Source organism: Balaenoptera physalus (genome assembly GCF_965194825.1).
Source record: "Balaenoptera physalus genome assembly, contig: HAP1_SCAFFOLD_643, whole genome shotgun sequence".
NCBI classification, from domain to species: Eukaryota; Metazoa; Chordata; class Mammalia; order Artiodactyla; family Balaenopteridae; genus Balaenoptera; species Balaenoptera physalus.
Window position 1 is genome coordinate 345,134 of NW_028126109.1, and position 15,941 is coordinate 361,074.

Here is a 15,941-nt window from a genome sequence, read left to right on the forward strand (position 1 = left end):
TGTAGATGGACACTTTCTCCTCAGGAGTAAAGCTCAGGATGTCAATGGCACTCTGCCAGGAGAAATGACAGGACAAAGTTAGGGCAGAAGAGACTTAACATATTTTGGAGAATTTACTCTATATTCTAAGGTAACCACACTTATAGTGTGGTTGCTATTGTCATTTCCATACATAATGGATTTTTAAAAAGTGAGTGTGTGTCTTACATCAGTGGCCATTAGCTCTTCTTGGTCATCAATGCTAGTGACTGTGATCTCCCCTTGACTGACGAAGGCATAGTCATATGGGTTGGTGGTGATCAGGTGCATTTCTGGATACATAGAATTCAGGGTGTATGTTTTACATTAGAAGTTGTTAACAAAAATATTAACTTTTGTCTGTGAACTTAAGTTCATCCTTACCAATCAGATCTGCCTTCTTATTGGAAGTGATCTGATAAAAAATATGGTAGCTTCTTTCTGCCTTTAACTGGAAAGTAACTCTAGACTTTTCTAGAAGATCTGGAAAGAGAGGGAAATAGACATTGAATTAGAAAAAAATATCAATGCTGCTGAGATATTAAATGAACTGCAGTGTCTTTGGCTAAAATTGGGGACATGACGTTCGGCTCCATTGAGATTTCAACGTGATGATGGATCCTGTTGGTACTACATGTAAGAATTCCAAATACGTATGGCAATTACCCAAGGTTCTCACCATCTAAGAGCAGAGAGTGAAGTATGCATGCTCTAGTAAAAATCAACTTTGCATATGGATGACCTGCGACCTCTGTATTATAGTTGATCCTTAGTATCCCCTCCTTCCTCAGATCACCTTAGATTCTTTGGTGAGGGACTTACCTTGGAAACACCTACCAAAGCTCAGATTGGGCTTCCCTGGTGGTGCAGTGGTTGAGAATCCGCCTGCCAATGCAGGGGACACGGGTTCGAGCCCTGGTCTGGGAAGATCCCACATGCCGTGGAGCAACTGGGCCCGTGAGCCACAACTACTGAGCCTGCGCGTCTGGAGCCTGTGCTCCGCAACAAGAGAGGCCGCGACAGTGAGAGGCCTGCGCACCACGATGAAGAGTGGCCCCCGCTCGCCGCATCTAGAGAAAGCCCTTGCACAGAAACGAAGGCCCAACACAGCCAAAAATAAATAAATAAATAAATAAATTTATTAAAAAAAAAAAAAAAAAAGTTCAGATCAAGAGCAAATCACAGGGGGCTTCCCTGGTGGTGCAGTGGTTAAGAATCCGCCCGCCAGTGCAGGAGACACGGGTTCGAGCCCTGGTCTGGGAAGATCCCACATGCCGCGGAGGAACTAGGCCCTTGAGCCACAATTACTGAGCCTGCGCATCTGGAGCCTTTGCTCCGCAACAAGAGAGGCCGCGATAGTGAGAGGCCCGCGCACCGCGATGAAGAGTGGCCCCCGCTTGCCGCAACTAGAGAAAGCCCTCGCACGGAAACGAAGACCCAACACAGCCATAAATAAATAAATAAATAAATTTAAAAAAAAAAAAAAAAAAGAGCAAATCACAGAAATGTATTGTAAGCCTATAGATAACTCATAGGAGTCCATAGATAGTCCTACTGTTTTTCCTGGAGAAAATGTCATAGTTGCTTCTGAGGCAGGAATTGCAGAATGTGTTATAGAGCCATCAGTCTGAGACTGAGGTAAATAGAGCACGCAGCGATTATGAATAAGTTTGGCATTAGCTCACGGGCAACACCGCCAGCAGGCTCAGTGCTCAACAAGTGTTGCAAAATATCCCTGCAAATGACATCACTTGTTTCTCTGTTTGATTTTCAATGGTCCTGTTACTCACATGTTTCAATATCAGCAGAAGCCAGTTTCCCTGTGATACCGAAGTGGATCCTGATGAATTTACCCTTGCAAGTGAAAAAGATGATGTTATATACAAAACTGTTAGCACACGAGTAACAAGAGGTTGAGTTAATAACTCAGACATGCCTTTTTGGGCATTTAAGACCTGAGAACACCCTTCTGTGACCCAGAGACTCACAAAGCGAGAGGAGTTGTCATTCCTCACAGTCTTGGCGTTGCCAAAAGCCTCCAGCAGGGGGTTGGCACTGATGATTTGATCTTCCAGAGTCCCCTGCAGAGGCAAGAACAGTCCTCACATCTGGGGCTTCCTGCACGCCCTGCCAGTCTTGATTCTGACACGCCAGTCAGACCCACTTGCATTTTGCCAGTTTCCTCCTTCTTCTTCTCTCCAGTAACTGCAATTGTTGCAAAGTACTGGATCACACGCTTCGTGTTCACAGTCTTTCCTGCCCCAGATTCTCCACTGTCAAAGAGAAACCAGAGAAGAGATCAGAACTACAGCTCACATTGTCGACATCTAAGACGATCATCACAAACCAGAGAAGAAGAAAAAAATTACATACGTGATCAGGATGGACTGGTTCTCACGTTCTGTAAAAAAGAAATCAAGACCATCAGTTTTTAAAGATAGTACACATTCAGTACAAAGATTATTGACTCTGTAAAGATTAATCAGTTTATCCTTTTTAACTTTTGAAGATGTTGCCTGTGATCTTGGTTTTGTGTGTAGCTCCCAGATAGTACTTGCCTCTTGGAGTAAAACTTATGAAAATGAGAGGCAAAGAATCATCTGTTTCTTCTTAAAATATTATTAATTTTAAAACCTATGGGAAGTTTCAAACGTATACAGAGGTAGAGGCAATAATGTATAAAGAGCTCCTATGTACCCATCATACAGTTTCAACAGTTATTATTTGGCCAACTTTGTATAACCTGTACACCCATCCTAAACTCACTTGGTTCTTTTAAAGAAAATTCCAGGCATCATATAATTTCATCTGTAACTACTTCAGTAAGAATCCTACAATTCTGAAGTTTCATTTAACAGATGAAGAAACAAACCCAGAGAGAAATAAGTGACTTTTCCAATAGTTACATAGCTTATCAAGATGTTTAGGTCTATTTGACTTCCAGTTTATATATTTTTCTGCTACCTGGCCTCCTCCTGGTTTTTCATATGAATTTGACAGCTGGTAATACTAAAAAAAGAAGGGATCTGGAACTGTAAATGTTGGTGTTCATTTACTTTTATTTTCCTTTTTATTTTATACACGTTTCTAAGTAATAAAAATTAAAATTGTCACTAGTTATATGACTGATATGTTGGATATATACCAATTTTCTGATTTGTTAAATCTTTAATTCTATACTGATACAGATTTTAGAGCATTCTCAAATCTAAAAAAATCTATTCAGAGAAATAGATGCTAATTTGGGTGCCATTTAGATGTGGATATAGACTTTAGAGAACTTCAAAGCTCTATTCAGAGAAGTAGAGACAGATTTTGGAACATATTCAGCTTGATTTCTTTTTCCAATAGAAGAAAATACAAGAAAGATCATATCACATCTAGTGGGAGCATAGATAAGAAAACAATGTTCTAGTCTCTAACCTCGTCAAATGCCACAGTTTGGGGTGGTTTTTATACAAAAATCATGTTTGGAGATAAGTAATCTTGAATTTGGAGCAGCCCCAAAACTTGGGGGAGTGGGGACCTCTGTAGGGGTGGTGGTGTACAGAGCAGTGTAAATGCAACTGCTAAGTGTTAAAACCTCTGGAATGAGCCCACATTTGGATAATTTCTGGAAGGTAGCTAGCTTCTGCTGACAACTAAACAACAGTTTCCTGGCATGATATCCTTGTAGAACTGCTGGCCAATTTATAATGGAAGATTCCTATTTTATCCCTTTCTCTTCCCTCTTCTCCTTTAAAAGACAATTTAAAAACAGTGCAAAAAAACAAACAATCAAATAAAAAAAACAAAAAGGAACAAAATCTTCTCCAGTTTCTAATATCTCATGGAAGAACAGGAAACTCAGGAATTTAGAATATTTCCAAAGGCAACACATTTGGTGTGTGCCAATAAAAGGTTTCCATGCTGTATTTGGGCCTACAGTTCGCATCAAAGCCATTTGTTTATGCTTTGATAAGACAGGAATAACAGACTTTGATATAATTTTTAAAAAATATTTTCGGGACTTCCCTGGTGGTCCAGTAGTTAAGACTTTGCCTTCCAACGCAGGGGTTGCAGATTTGATCCCTGGTCAGGGAGCTAAGATCCCATGTGCCTCGCAGCCAAAAAACCAAAACAGAAAACAGAAGCAATATTGTGACAAATTCAATAAAGACTTAAAAAAAATGGTCCACGTCAAAAAAAAAAAATCTTAAAAAAAAGTATTTTCAAAGAAAGAGGGATTTCTATTTTCTTCTATTCTTGTAGGAAAATGCTTCAAAATCTTTGAGAGGAAAGTCATAGCTCTTTCTTTACTCCTGTTCTACCCCAAAGGCTAGTGATATTAGCTGTGTCTTTTAAAGATAAAGAATTCACAAAGCTTTCCCGCTATGGCTGGTAACTATTTTCCTTGATTGCTGTGGATGTGGATATTTTTTAAAAATCTACTTGAACTTTTTTTCTGTCCAAATCAGAAAGTAAAAAATGTGAGAAAGCAACAACAAATATGTTTACAGAGGTCTACTAATTATTTCAACTAGGCTTCTGGCTACCAGCTGGGTTAGCTTGGGTAGGTCAATGAATTCAGTGAGCTTCACTTTACTCATCTATAGAATGGCTGCAGGGAAGAATATGTGATATTACAGCTCTGAAAGTTTCTTGAAAGCAATGAAGCCCCATGTGGCTGCAATGTATTATTGTAATCAAAGCCCAAAGTCTGTTTGTTCGTTAAAGATTCTATTTCCACATTTCTGTAAATAGATGCATCACTCACTCACCAGTCATCATGAACTGATAGGTGTTGTCAGAGACGGAGAAGATGCGGGGCGGGGCCTCCTGGCGCTTTTTGCCTCGGTAGGCAGCCCCCACCTCGGGGTTGTACACCGGCAGCCACTTGTAGGGGTTGACGGTGACACAGAAGAGGCCCGAGCAGGTCTGAGAAAATCAGAATATTCAACGCGTGGGATTTGTTTTTACTTGGAGAGATAGGTGGAATAAAGAGAGGTTGAAGGGCGCTCACACAGATCATCCAGGCTGCGTAACGCTCTTTGAGGTTGTACAGCACTGCTGGCTCGTGCAGGTGGGTCATCACGACCATGTCCTCAACCTTGTCGTATTTGGGAGGGTTCATGGGGAAGACTTGGTCTTCTCTGACAGAGTCTGGCAAGTAAAGTAAGAGACAAGTTTGTATTAATGGTTGGAGGTAGGATTTATGTTTATCTGCTTTAATTATAAGACTACAGTTGTGGACACTTTCCATTATATTATTCGGTGTCTTTTAAATAAAGGCATGAAAATACATTCATCTTAGCGTTTGATGGTAAGAAAATCTGTTTCCTCTGATGAGCTAGAATACGTACTACTCTTTAAAAAGTACTTTTTTCCTCCCACATTTCCTTGTCCCAGGTTTATTTATCAGTTTATTTCATTTTACTTAAATGGGTTTAATTTTTCATTTTCCTGGCCATTTATTACAAGAAACTTCAATTTGGGGGACAGTAATGGGGATATTAATACATTGTTTATCTAAGTAGATAGTAATTGTTTTGATAGGAGAAGCTAGTTTTTGTTTCTCCGAAGTTTGGGGATTTAGACTGGGAAGTGAGAAATTGAAGGGAAATGCTGGAGGCCAAGCCTAGTGGCTTTAAAGTCCTTTGGGTAGTTGGGAAAGGGAGAAATGAGGTTACTGCTGAGAATTTCTTCTACCTTCCAAATCTGATGTCTGTTAATGGACCAGAAGGGTGTCTGTATTGGCAGTAGGCTTAGAGATTCTGAGCAACGAAGGCTTCAACTTGAAGCGAAGAGGTGGAGGAATAAAGCGGGGAGTATTTTCTCCTTACGTTTTTACTTACTGCTCCACGTTCTGTCTTTACAGTTACTTTCCCTCCTTCTTTGCTTTGTATGATGCTCTTCACATAGGATTCCTTGGGCTCCGCCACAAAGACTGATGATTTAGCATTGAAGGGCCTGTTTTGGGCTTCAATCCGCTCCTTTTCCGATTTTCGAAGGTAGGGAGCAGCTTCGCCAAAAGCAGCCATCTCACCGTCCAAACTCGCACTCATGGCTGCGATTTATTTAGAGAGAATTTTGCCTTGGGGAAAAAATGAAGAAGAGGAGAAATAGAAACCGGAAGTTATGCATGTGAGCTAGGATTTGAAATGAAAGAAATGTTGAGGCTCCATCGCCTGCCTGGGCTGTAACTATTCTTCCAAGCTGTTGCTCACCAGTGTTCTCATACAGTAACCCTAGCACAGGGCTGGTTTGGCATGAGACTGCAGTTTGAGGCTTCATTTTTAGGGCTTTGAAAATTTCCTTCCCAGATGGTGTATCTTGATCTTCAGGGCTAGGGCATCTACAACTGAGTGAGAACGGAATCCTTGCATGTTTTATTCTCTAAACTGTAACAATATCTATAGCTAAGACTGTTGTTGATGGATTGTTTTATAGCAACTGTCATTCTTTAATCCCCACTTTTCCTTCTGCATAATGTTTGCATCTGCCATTTGCTAGGACAGTCATAGAGTTAGGAGGGAAGGTTTGTTTTGTGCAAATGGAGATTGATATCTTCCAAGCTATTGAAAACATCTTTGCCTTTTAGATGGCCATTTTTTCTCTCACAAGCCAAATAATTATTTTTAATGTCTACTTAATGTTAATATTTGGTGTTATATCTCTTGGTGGGTCATTAAAAAAACCCATAATAAATTCTTATCATTCTAGGTTTTTTGGTTTTTTTTGTCATTTGGCTTGTTACCAAGAGACTTAGCATTGCCTTAATTCCAAAATCTCTTTTAACATTCTTCTTTTGGCATGAGAGATTTCAACTGTCAGTTAACAGATCTAACCACAGAGAAATGAGAGCTTCAGCACGAAGAAGTTTCTTCATCCCACATAAATTCCACAGGCTTCTTTTCTTTCCGTCCAGAAAAAGAAAAGAGACAAAAATTTAAGAGTTCATCGCATGTATGTGAGCCATTGTCCTCCGTCGATAGGTATGTCTCTCAGTGTTGGTGTGTTACTTCGGTTGGGTCTTCCCTTTGCTCTCAGGCAGTGAATTACTTGGGGGGAGGGCCAGGATCTCTTCTAAATTAGGTATGATATTTAGCCCTCTGTGGGTGTAATACTTGTGATTTTTTAAACGAACAATAACAAACCTTTCTAAAAACTACAGTGAATCATGAAAAGGTAGCTAAAATACTATGGTTTTAACAAGATGTTTGTTTTTGTTTACATTTTTAGATTAAGAATTTTTCTGGGTATTTAAAAATTATTGGTAAAATGTATAAGTATTCAATGCTTGTCAGGAGGGGGAGGTTGGCATGGAATAGTCCATTGCCCCTGGACAGTTCTAAGTGCAGCTGAGAACTCACTGTCAAAATTCATTCTTTCCTAAATGGTCCTTTAATCCTGGAATTCAGGTGAGGGTGGTCTCTGAGAATAAGACATTCTGAAAAAATGATTTCCCAGCATTTATAAGCAGACGTTTAGAAGCACAATCTATTTACATAACTGCAAAAATATGGAAATGGTGTACAGTGAAGAGCTGCCCCCAGCTTCGTTAGCCTAAATGAATCCCCTCTGTCATCAATGAATGAATAAAGCAGATTCTTACCTCTGGCTTCCAAATGAAGATGCAGGTTCAGAAGCGTCTAACACTGTAAAACAACAAGTTTCTTATTAGTGAAGCTCTGAAATTCCAGTAAGGTAGTTACAGAATTAAAGTATTTCCCTGGTCTGAAACTTGGCTGTATGAAAATAAAAGTCAAAGTTGGGAGGAACAGTCTCATGCTCAGAGATGGGCCACGGGGTAAGCTGTTTCTGCCCCCGGAGTCCTTCAGGTCCCAAGGCCCCCATCACTTACCTCTGGGTTCTTGGTGGAGATGAAGCAGGAGGGCTCCTTCGTGCTTATATAGGGGCTGATGTGCTGATGCTGCAGCTACCTCCTCTTTGTTAGAGCAAGACATTCGGCAGCATGAACCTTCAGAATAACTTGTACTGACGTTTGTCATATATGGATATAATTAGAAGTATTCATATCATTTTGAGTATGTGAACCAATCTCCTATAAATAATTTGACAGCGACCAATTTGCTGGCAGAGATTGCTTTCTAGTGTGCTGGGAAGGTAATCTTTGACAGTGCCTGGTGGGGCCTCCTAAGAGCTATATTCATTTTGGCAAACTCTCTCACACATGCCTGTGGTGACCCAGTGATCACATACTCAGCGACACATTGCTTTCAGGACCCTATAACCACTTTTCCTTCTTTGGTACCACAGGAACCCCCACCTCCTGCACACCCTTGGGCTGCTGCCAAGGCTCCCCCTTGGAGTCTGGGCTCGGGCAGCAGGGCCAAGGTGAGAGGAGATGCTATCCTGAGTCTCTACCGTCGGGTCAGTGCCCATCCACCCAACACTGAAAAAAATGATTATTTGTTACAAAATTATATGTATTCATTGTAGGAAAAAATACAGATAAACAAAGAGAAAAAAGCTCTATAATCCCAATATGCAGAGATAAGATATAGACATATAAGTACATATATGTCTTACAGCCTACTTTAAAAATTATATCACAGGTAATTTTCATACCACTAATGAAATTTACTCCCTTATTCTTTCTTTCTTAAATTAATTAATTAATTAATTAATTTTGGCTGCGTTGGGTCTTCGTTGCTGCGCGCAGGCTTTCTCTAGTTGCGGCGAGTGGGGGCTACTCTTCGTTGCGGAGCACGGGCTCTAGGTGCGCGAGCCTCACTAGCTGTGGCATGTGGGCTCAGTAGCTGTGGCTTGCGGGCTGTAGAGCGCAGGCTCTGTAGCTGTGGTGCACAGGCTTAGCTGCTCCGTGGCTTGTGGGATCTTCCCGGACCAGGGCTCGAGCCTGTGTGCCCTGCATTAGCAGGTGTACTCTTAACCACTGCGCCACCAGGGAAGTCCCTACACCCTTATTCTTTAGACAAATTATATTATGATCATTCTTTTAAAATTAGAATCTTTTCTTTTTTTAATGGCTAGGGATACTGAGGTATAATTTATATACAGCAAAATTGACTCTTTTTAGCTGACGGTTATATGAAAGTTTTTCTGCTGCTATTTAAAAAAAAAATTTTTTTTTAATGCTATTCTTGTCTGCTTACATTCTTTTTTTTTTTGTATGTATGTATGTATGGCTGTGTTGGGTCTTCGTTTCTGTGCAAGGGCTTTCTCTAGTTGCGGCGAGTGGGGGCCACTCTTCATCGCGGTGCGCGGGCCTCTCACCATCGCGGCCTCTCGTTGCCGAGCACAGGCTCCAGACGCGCAAGCTCAGTAATTGTGGCTCACGGGCCCAGTTGCTCCGCGGCATGTGGGATCCTCCCAGACCAGGGCTCGAACCCGCGTCCCCTGCATTGGCAGGTAGACTCTCAACCACTGCGCCACCAGGGAAGTCCCTACACCCTTATTCTTTAGACAAATTATATTATGATCATTCTTTTAAAATTAGAATCTTTTCTTTTTTTAATGGCTAGGGATATTGAGGTATAATTTATATACAGCAAAATTGACTCTTTTTTGCTGACAGTTATATGAAAGTTTTTCTGCTGCTATTTAAAAAAAATTTTTAATTTACAATAAAATTCACTTCTTTTGTTTTATAGTTCTATGAGTTTTTGCATGTGCACTCTTTCTTGTAACCACTGGCATAGACAGGATGCAGAACTTCATTTCTGTGAGTTTCGATAAACATGTGCTGTTGTGCAACCTCTTGCGTTCTATTTATATGAAAAATTAAAGCCTTATAGATTAGACTAAAATTAATTGGATTGCATCTAATGTCTCATCAAATATGATATTTGATGTATACTTTATATCTGGTTTTCTAATCATTGTAATCATAAATGTGAATTAAACTGTTCCATTTGTAGATATAATGCCAAGAGAATTGAAAGCATACGCTTATACAAAGACTTGCACATAAATGTTCATAACAGCATTATCCATAATAGCTAAGTGGAAACAACCCACATGTCCATCAACAGACAAATGGATAAATAAAAGTGGTATATCCATACAGTGGTATATTATTCAGCCATGAAAAGGAATGAAGTACTGATACATGATACAACATGGAAGAACCTTGAAAACACTAATGCTAAGTAAACGAAGCTGGATGCAATGTGTTCATATTTGAATAACAAGAACAGGCAAATCCACAGAGACAAAAAGTAGATTAGTGGTTGCCAGACAATGGTCTGGAGAGGAGAGATTGGGGAATGACCGCTAATGGGGTTTCTTTTTGAGGTGATGAAAATGTTCTGGAATTAGATAGTGGTTATGGTTGCATAACTTTGTGAATCTACTAAAACCACTGAATTGTTCATTCAAATGGTGAATTTTATAGTATGTGAATTATATCTAAAAAAATGCATTGGATTTTACCAGTGTTTTTTCTGTATCTATTGAAATTATATTTTTTTCTCCTCTCACTTGTTAATATAATGAACTGTGTTAGATTTCCTCACTTTTACTGTTCTGCAATTCATGAAATAAAACCTATTGATTTAATGTTTAATATTCTGCTGCTTTAAGTTTACGCATTTTTTTTTTAAATGGGATTTCTGCATCTGAGTTCATGTGGGACTAGGCCATAGTTGTCTTTTCTTGTGCTATCCTTTTCTGGTTTTGATATAGAATCATGCTAGTTTTGTAAAATGAGTGCCTCCCATTTGTTTCTATTTTCTTCAACAGTGTGTTTAGGATGTGAATAATCTGTTCTATGAAGGCTTGGAACAGTTCCTTCAGGAAACTCTTTCTGCCTGTAGCCTCTTTGGAGGAGAAATCTTTCACTCTTAATTTAAGGTTTTTCATGACTATTGATTAGTTTGTTCAGAGTTTCTACCTTTTTTTTTTTTTTTTTTTTTTTTGCCCATTTGGAGAATTTATATTTTCCTAGAAAATTGCCCATTTCATGTGGGTTTTTAGATTTTTTTGTGCCTATCTTTTTATAGTTAAAAAAACTCCTGTGTAGGCATCTATTCCTTTTAATTTTTTTAACATATTTTAATTTTGTTCTTTTTATTTTAAACCGTATTTGCCAAAGTTTTGTCTTTTGTGTTGGTCTTTTTAATTTAGATTTAGCAAATAAGGTTTTTTCTCTTTTATTATTTTCTGCTTTTAATCTTATTCATTCCTTTATTTCTTAGGTTTATTATATCGGTCTTTAATCTAGCATCTTGAACTGAAAGCTAACTTCATTTATTTTCATTCTTTCTTATGATCTTGCATGTTTATTTATGGTTATAAATTTTTCTTTGGTTACTACTTTGGCTAAATCCCATGGGTTGATATGTAGTACCCTTGTATGATTGTCCTTCAATTATAGTTATTTTAAAGCTTCTATTTCCATTCCAACTCCCAAATTATCTAAAGTTTTTTTTTTTTTTTTTTAATTTCCAGATGTATAAATTTGGGCTTTGGTGAGAGGATTCTCTTTTAGCTGATAGTTCTTTTTATCGTATGTGTGTGTGTGTGTGTTAGATTCTTCTATTGATATTTGCCTTTTAATATGTCATTATATTGTACATTAGTCATTTCCAATTCTGTTTGCAGTTAATTTTGAAAACATTGATTCAAGTTTATCTATCCACAGAGGATCTGATTGACTGAAGATGATGAAGGACGGTTTTGGGATGCAGAATTTTCTAAATCCTCCTGGAAGTCTGGCAACGTCTCCCTCCAGCCACAAGGCCCTGCCCCACACCCTGCAACAACCAATCTGGAAAACCAGACTTCAACCTCTGCAACAATAGGCCCCAAGGGTCAGGACTTGGCCAGTGACTCACAGCTTCGTCATTTTCAGTCTTTTCCATGTAGAACCAAATGCGGGGAAAGCCAAATATATTCCCCTAAGTAATCACTTAGGACGCCCCTCTTCCTATCAGCTTGTCTCCAGCCTCCCCCATCACAAGCTCTGGGCAGGACATGCCTTCCTTTTTTTGCCACCAGAAAGTGTCCCCACTCTTATGTGTGCCTGAGTCTCAGCCTGATGTGAGGGGTGTTGGCTGACTCCCGTGCTCTATAGACAAGTTCTGAGTAAATAGTGTCTGTTCTCATTTGGGGGGGTGTCTTTTTTCATATATACAGAGCTTAGTATGACAGGAAGCAAATAAAACTCATGATAATGTTTCCCATATTATTTAAAAAACACATTTATTAATCACCATTTTTTAAGTTGAGACATAATTCACGTACCATAAAATTCACCCTTTGAAAAGTGTAGAATTTAGTGCTTTATAGTCTATTCACAAAATTGTGCAACCATCGGCACTAATACCAGAACATTTCATCACCTCAGAAAGTCTGAAAACTCTAGGTAGGATTCAAGTCTCATGGTTTTCTTCTCTTTCCTTCGATTTGCCTGCTTAGAGTAAACAGTGTCTCTGAGAGAGAATACTAGCAGCTGAGTTCTTGGCAATTTGTCCCCAAGTGAGTGGGGACTTGCTTTTTCTCCTGAAACGGTAACTCTGTTTCCACCACTTGAAGTGAGTGCTCTAAGTGTATCCAGGAGGGAGTCAAGGCTCTGAGCACTAGTCCTGTCATCTGGCATCTCTGTGAGGATCGTGGAGTAGGGCAAGCGCTAATACAGCAACCTTCTCCTTTCCAACATTTACACCGACGTGCTCCAGACTCCATGAAGGCAGTGATGGTAAAGAGGGCACATGAGAGGTTATATTTCTCTCCCCTCAGCCATGGTCTTGACGAGGCTGTGACTCACTCCATAAGCGAGTCTGCGATGCAGTGAGCTCTGTCATGTGATGGACACAAGTGGAGGGATGAGCAAGAGCAGAAGTTCAAGGCCTGGTAGGGGAGGAGGTGTGTGGACGGGTAAGTTCAATACGTCCAGGGTCAGAGGTGCTGGCTAGAGGGCTGTGCAGGGCTGAGGGGGCAGGAGAAAGAGAAGAAACCCTTCAGCAGGACTGGCCCAGAGGGCAGAGTGGAGCCAATTTTGCTTTTTTTTTTTTTTTTTAATCCAATTTTTAATCTGTTTTCTCAGAATACAATTGACAATTTTGAAAACTCTAAAAAGTCAAAACAAAATACTCCCCTTCATTCTTGTTCCAAACCAGCCATTTTCCCCCTGTATAGGTAACTTTGTTCAGAAACTGGAAGCACTTTACAGAAAGCATTTTTCCCTTAATTGGTGCATTGAGGAGGATATAGTAGGTAGAGGAAAACTTAGGATACTAAGGCCATATTTGAAGCTCTGGAGAGGCCTGAACCATCGAGAGTCTCCTATTAGTCTGTGAGCAGGGAAGACAGGAGGAAGCTACAGGAGACACAATGATAGTCAAAGTGGTGAGGTCCCAGGAAACGAGGAGGGAAAGAGGGACCTCAACCCACAGGAAAGGTCAGTCGGGGATCATCTTATCGTTTGGCAGCCCCGAGACCACTGGCTTGTGAAGTTGAGCCCGTCTGTCCTCATATCTGGTCATGAATGCATGGTATGTGTCGAGGTTAAGGAGGCAGCAACTGCGGACCCCAAGTTTGATATACACTCTGTTCACGCACACAAAATGGTGGACATTGCATCAAGGCTGTCTGACTTTTTAATGACTAATTCACGTGTAGCTTTTATTTATTGGGTTTTGTTATGTTCAGACATGTCATGTCAACTCATTTAATCACTCAACTCTCTTGAGAGGTTATTAAAGTATTTTCCACATGAGAACAGGGAGTTTTTTATTGGGGAATACTTTGCCTGTAGTCACTGCTGATAAGTGGAGGAACATGTATATTGCCTGCCTTGTGCTAAGTCTGTAGATTTAACTGAAAGCATTGGGGAGAAGGGATATTTATGAATTCCCAAGTACACATTTTTGAATTGCCAGTCAGCTCACAATTAACATTCTGTTGTGGACTGTGCAGGTTATTTCACACCACCCTGCATGTGATGCTCCTTTATCATGAAAGTCACTCTGTATTCAGAGTGTGCCCAGTTCTGTGATGCATCTGAAAAACATACGCCAAGTCAGCCCAGAAGAACATTGGACTTGACATCAAACAGGGTTTGAGCTTTCGATACACACAGCTGCCTTTTCTCAGTACTGTCGCCCTCAACCATCACCTCTGGACATTTGGGGACATGGGGCAGCCTGAACCAGAATGTCCAGCATGTTTTTAGGAATCAGTGACTTTCAAGTCAGGTGACTGTGAACTTCATCCAGAATTGGGGTAATGTCAATTGCAGGTTTCTTTGAGTGAAATGTCTCTGGAATCTTGTTGAAGTCAATGTAGAACAATCCCTCCAATAGTGCCACAATTCTGTGAACGTATCAATCTTATTAATCTAACCTTCTGCATATTCCTTGGCCTTAGAGGAAACGATGGCTCTGTTGTTACTGGTGCTAAACTTCAACACAGCACCCACTGTTTCAGTCCCTCCCTTTCGGCGCTTTTCCTCATCTTGATCTCGCCAACATCCCACCCATTTTATTTTTCGTTTGTTTTACCCTTAAAGATATATTCTAATTGTCAATATCCTATAATATGTTTCCAATTACTGGTATATTCCTCCATTTCATACCTTTTCTCTGTGTTAAAGATCAATATTTTAAACATGTTCACAGACGGTAGCTTCAAGAAGAACCCATTTAGCTGAAGGTCAACAGTAAGTTTATGGGGATGAACCCCGCTGTCCACATTAGAGACATGATCTTAGGGTAAGAGGAATTCAGCACAACCACCTGACTGAAAGTGGACTTAAACGCTGGCCCCACAGAGGTTTTTGAATACTTTGCATTTGGAACCATATTGTCCCAAAGGCAAACTGTACCTTGAGTTTCAAAAGGGCAGTTGCTTAAATGTAACTCATGTATATAGTGTTTGAAAAACAAAGAAGACCTAAAAGTTAATCAGAAAACAATGGCAGTGAGAGGCTACGAAATAGAAAAATCTATGTGAATTCAGCAAAGTGAGACTCTGTGAATGTCAGTAACATGGGGGGTAGTTAGTGGAGACCATCACTGAGGGAGCATCCTAGAATTCATGTGTAGAGAACTAAAGAAATGAATTTTATGTGAGCAAACTTTTAACAGTCTTTCCTTTCCTTATCAGTAGCAGAGACTTCACACTGGAGAAGAGCCCACTGAATGTAACAAATATGAGGCGATTCACATAGAACTGAACTTTCACGCCACATGAGTGGCTTCTCACAGGACAGAAACCCTATGCTTGCAATCAATTCGGAAGAGCCTTCAGCCTTTATTCATCATGGAATTCACATAAGCTAATTTATACTGGAGTGAAACCATGCAGGTCTCATCAATGTGGGAAGGCGTTCAGGCAATGCTGTAACCTTAGATGACATGAGAAAACTCACCCTGAAGTGAACCCCTATATAGGTTATAAATGTGGAAGATAGTTTAGCTGGAGCCTCACATTTAAATACACCGGAAACTCACACTGGAGAGAAACCTTAATGTGATAAATGTGGGACACACTTCAGCAGAGCCTTAACTTTTATTCACACTGATGAACTCACAAGGTGAGAAGCCCTCTCTCTCGAAACACTGTAAAATCTGGGGCTTCAATTATTTTATTCCTTTTATGTTTTCACTTAATGTGCCCCTCATAACTTAAAATTGAATTATAAATAAATTTAATTTTTCACAAGAGTCCTAGTCCTGGAGAATTTGTGGACCCTGCCATGAAAATCCCAAGAGCTCAATCAGGCCGGGGTTTATTCCTTCATCAGTATTTTTTAGCCAAAATGTTTTTTTCCCCACCAAGAACAGATAGATATGTCAGGACCGAGAAGTTGGAAGATCATTCCATAAACACAAAAATGTAAAACAACTATACCCCAATAAATAAAATAAGGTAAGATAAAATAAAATAAATCATTGCAGACATGGAGCGTTCCATTTTCAGATTTGGAGAGGGTAGGGGCTGCATGATACGGTCTGGCT

General features: G+C 39.9%; 1 long non-coding RNA gene across 1 annotated transcript; it reads left to right on the forward strand.

The window, feature by feature from the left end:
- Window positions 1-6,803: 6,803 nt before the first annotated feature.
- LOC309653596 lies at window positions 6,804-13,525 on the forward strand. The gene is made up of 3 exons (XR_014259263.1): window positions 6,804-6,992; window positions 9,633-9,703; window positions 11,624-13,525. It is a non-coding gene; the product is annotated as an uncharacterized lncRNA (long non-coding RNA).
- Window positions 13,526-15,941: the final 2,416 nt, after the last annotated feature.